Consider the following 5000-nt stretch of genomic DNA (forward strand, 5'->3'; position numbering starts at 1 on the left):
CGTGCCAATGCCATTTTTATGGCTTGTAAATTCATACAATGGTCCCCTAAGCCTTCACGTGAAGTTTCGTTGGAAGATTACTCGTTTTCTATTTTTCACGATTTTCGAAACTTTTTGCGGTTCGTGATTTTTTAGAATTTTTTTAGAAGGAGTTTTGGCCCCAAATTTTGTGGACGTGATCCTTCTATTTTTGTTGGCATGCACAAAAAAATTCAGCTAAAAACTCGAACCGGAGAAGATTTCGTGACCGTTTGAAAAAAGTGTCCCCATTTCAGACACTTGAACGGCTACTGGCAGCAAACCTGTAAAATCTCAAACGCTCTTTAAGGGGGTGTGAGTTCTCAGAGGTTTGATGAGGGATAGGGGGCCAACACAAGGGCCAAGTACCAGCACCCATCGCACGTCATGTGCGCACACCCCCCCGGCCCCCCTCCCAATCGCCGGAACCCCAATGCCGCCGGTCAGGTTCTCCGGCGGTACTCCGGCGATGCTGTCCCGAGTGAAAAAAATGCGGCACCAGCACATGCTGGAGCCAAGCATGGGCACCGTGGCTCAAAATCGAACTTCGGCCAAGGCCTCGACCATCAATGGCACATGATGACGCATGGTGATGGCACATGCATCGACCATCATCGGCATAGGCTGCCCTTCGGTACGGGCACTTGCCTCGACCGCCATCGGCACAAGCTGGGCCCTGGTGTGGGTTGTTGCCTCGATCACCAGCGGCACATGCTGAGCCTTGGTGCGGGCGGTTGCCTCGAGCACCATCGGCAGACCCTGGGCCCTGGTGCGGCCGGTTGCCCCGATAACCATCGGCACACGCTGGGCCCTGGAGCGGCCGGTTGCCTCGATCACCATCGGCAAAAGCTGGGCCCTGGTGCGGGCGCTTGCCTCGACCACCATCGGCACACGCTGGGCACTGGTGCGGGCGCTTGCCTCGACCACCATCGGCACACGCTGGGCCCTGGTGCGGGCGGTTGCCTCGATCACCATCGGCACACGCTGGGCCCTGGTGCGGGCGGTTGCCCCCAGCACCATCGGCACACGTTGGGCCCTGGTGCGGGCGCTTGCCTCGACCACCATCGGCACACGCTGGGCCCTGGTGCGGGCGCTTGCCTCGACCACCATCGGCACACGCTGGGCCCTGGTGCGACAGGTTGCCTCGACCACCATCGGCACACGCTGGGCCCTGGTGCGGGCGCTTGCCTCGACCGCCATCGGCACACGCTGGGCCCTGGTGCGGGCGCTTGCCTCGACCACCATCGGCACACGCTGGGCCCTGGTGCGGCAGGTTGCCTCGAGCACCATCGGCACACGCTGGGCCCTGGTGCGGTCGGTTGCCTCGAGCACCATCGGCACACGCTGGGCCCTGGTGCGGGCGGTTGCCTCGAGCACCATCGGCACACGCTGGGCCCTGGTGCGGCAGGTTGCCTCGAGCACCATCGGCACACGCTGGGCCCTGGTGCGGTCGGTTGCCTCGATCACCATCGGCACACGCTGGGCCCTGGTGCGGGCGGTTGCCTCGACCACCATCGGCACACGCTGGGCCCTGGTGCGGCAGCTTGCCTCGAGCACCATCGGCACACGCTGGGCCCTGGTGCGGCAGGTTGCCTCGACCACCATCGGTAGCCTCGACCACCATCGGCACACGCTGGGCCCTGGTGCGGGCGCTTGCCTCGACCACCATCGGCACACGCTCCGCCCTGGTGCGGTCGGTTGCCTCGACAACCATCGGCACACGCTGGGCCCTGGTGCGGGCGCTTGCCTCGACCACCATCGGCACACGCTGGGCCCTGGTGTGGCAGGTTGCCTCGAGCACCATCGGCACACGCTGGGCCCTGGTGCGGCAGGTTGCCTCGACCACCATCGGCACAGGCTGGGCCCTGGTGCGGGCGCTTGCCTCGAGCACCATCGGCACACGCTCGGCCCTGGTGCGGTCGGTTGCCTCGAGCACCATCGGCACACGCTGGGCCCTGGTGCGGCAGGTTGCCTCGACCACCATCAGCGCCTCGACCACCATCGGCACACGCTGGGCCCTGGTGCGGGCGCTTGCCCCGACCACCATCGGCACACGCTCGGCCCTGGTGCGGTCGGTTGCCTCGAGCACCATCGGCACACGCTGGGCCCTGGTGCGGCAGGTTGCCTCGACCACCATCGGCACACGCTGGGCCCTGGTGCGGCAGGTTGCCTCGACCACCATCGGCACACGCTGGGCCCTGGTGCGGGCGCTTGCCTCGACCACCATCGGCACACGCTGGGCCCTGGTGCGGGCGCTTGCCTCGAGCACCATCGGCACACGCTGGGCCCTGGTGCGGCAGGTTGCCTCGAGCACCATCGGCACACGCTGGGCCCTGGTGCGGCAGGTTGCCTCGAGCACCATCGGCACACGCTGGGCCCTGGTGCGGGAGCTTGCCTCGAGCGCCATCGGCACACGCTGGGCCCTGGTGCGGCAAGTTGCCTCGAGCACCATCGGCACACGCTGGGCCCTGGTGCGGTCGGTTGCCTCGAGCACCATCGGCACACGCTGGGCGCTGGTGCGGGCGCTTGCCTCGAGCACCATCGGCACACGCTGGGCCCTGGTGCGGCAGGTTGCCTCGAGCACCATCGGCACACGCTGGGCCCTGGTGCGGCAGGTTGCCTCGAGCACCATCGGCACACGCTGGGCCCTGGTGCGGGAGCTTGCCTCGAGCGCCATCGGCACACGCTGGGCCCTGGTGCGGCAAGTTGCCTCGAGCACCATCGGCACACGCTGGGCCCTGGTGCGGTCGGTTGCCTCGAGCACCATCGGCACACGCTGGGCGCTGGTGCGGGCGCTTGCCTCGACCACCATCGGCACACGCTGGGCCCTGGTGCGGCAGGTTGCCTCGATCACCATCGGCACACGCTGGGCCCTGGTGCGACAGGTTGCCTCGAGCACCATCGGCACACTATCGGCCCTGGTGCGGGCGGTTGCCTCGACCACCATCGGCACACGCTGGGCCCTCGTGCGGGCGCTTGCCTCGAGCACCATCGGCACACGCTGGGCCCTGGTGCGGGCGGTTGCCTCGAGCACCATCGGCACACGCTGGGCCCTGGTGGGTTTAGGCACATCTTCAAATTTCTGCCGTGCCAATGCCATTTTTATGGCTTGTAAATTCATACAATGGTCCCCTAAGCCTTCACGTGAAGTTTCGTTGGGAGATGACTCGTTTTCTATTTTTCACGATTTTCGAAACTTTTTGCGGTTCGGGATTTTTTAAAATTTTTTTATAAGGATTTTTGGCCCCAAATTTTGTAGGCATGATCCTTCTATTTTTGTTGGCATGCACAAAAAAATTCAGCTAAAAACTCGAAGTGGAGAAGATTTTGTGACCGTTTGAAAAAAGTGTCCCCATTTCAGACACTTTAACGGCTACTGGTAGCAAACCTGTAAAATCTCAAATGCTCTTTAAGGGGGTGTGAATTCTCAGAGGTTTGATGAGGGATAGGGGGCCAACACAAGGCCAAGTACCAGCACCCATCGCACATCATGTGCGCACACCCCCCCGGCCCCCCTCCCAATCGCCGGAACCCCAATGCCGCCGGTCAGGTTCTCCGGCGGTACTCCGGCGATGCTCCGGCGATGCTGTCCCGAGTGAAAAAAATGCGGCACCAGCACATGCTGGAGCCAAGCATGGGCACCGTGGCTCAAAATCGAACTTCGGCCAAGGCCTCGACCATCAATGGCACATGATGACGCATGGTGATGGCACATGCATCGACCATCATCGGCATAGGCTGCCCTTCGGTACGGGCACTTGCCTCGACCGCCATCGGCACAAGCTGGGCCCTGGTGTGGGTTGTTGCCTCGATCACAATCGGCACATGCTGAGCCTTGGTGCGGGCGGTTGCCTCGAGCACCATCGGCAGACCCTGGGCCCTGGTGCGGCCGGTTGCCCCGATAACCATCGGCACACGCTGGGCCCTGGGGCGGGCGCTTGCCCCCAGCACCATCGGCACACGCTGGGCCCTGGTGCGGGCGGTTGCCCCGAACACCATCGGCACAAGCCGGCCCTTGGTGCGGGCTCCTGGCTCGACCACCATCGGCACACACTGGGCCCTGGTGCAGGCGGTTGCCTCGAACACCATCGGCACACGCCAGCCCTTGGTGCGGCCGGTTGCCTCGACCACCATCGGCACACGCTCAGCCTTGGTGAGGGCGCTTGCCTCGACCACCATCGGCACACGCTGGGCCCTGGTGCGGGCGCTTGCCTCGACCACCATCGGCACACGCTCGGCCTTGGTGCGGGCGCTTGCCTCGACCACCATCGGCACACGCTGGGCCCTGGTGCGGGCGGTTGCCTCGACCACCATCGGCACACGCTCGGGGTGGTGAGGGCGCTTGCCTCGACCACCATCGGCACACGCTGGGCCCTGGGGCGGGCGCTTGCCCCCAGCACCATCGGCACACGCTGGGCCCTGGTGCGGGCGGTTCCCTCAGCCACCATCGGCACACGTTGGGCCCTGGTCCGGGCGGTTGCCCCCAGCACCATCGGCACACGCTGGGCCCTGGTGCGGGCGCTTGCCCCCAGCACCATCGGCACACGCTGGGCCCTGGTGCGGGCGGTTGCCCCCAGCACCATCGGCACACGCAGGGCCCTGGTGCTGGCGGTTGCCCCGAACACCATCGGCACAAGCCGGCCCTTGGTGCGGGCTCCTGGCTCGACCACCATCGGCACACGCTGGGCCCTGGTGCGGGCGGTTGCCTCGAACACCATCGGCACACGCCGGCCCTTGGTACGGCCGGTTGCCTCGACCACCATCGGCACACGCTCGGCCTTGGTGAGGGCGCTTGCCTCGACCACCATCGGCACACGCTGGGCCCTGGTGCGGGCGCTTGCCTCGACCACCATCGGCACACGCTGGGCCCTGGTGCGGGCGCTTGCCTCGACCACCATCGGCACACGCTCGGCCTTGGTGCGGGCGCTTGCCTCGACCACCATCGGCACACGCCGGGCCCTGGTGCGGGCGCTTGCCTCGAC

The sequence above is a fragment of the Durio zibethinus genome, unplaced genomic scaffold, assembly GCF_047325235.1.
Source record: "Durio zibethinus cultivar Kanyao isolate XHJ-2024 unplaced genomic scaffold, ASM4732523v1 HiC_scaffold_390, whole genome shotgun sequence".
In the NCBI taxonomy this organism is placed as follows: Eukaryota; Viridiplantae; Streptophyta; class Magnoliopsida; order Malvales; family Malvaceae; genus Durio; species Durio zibethinus.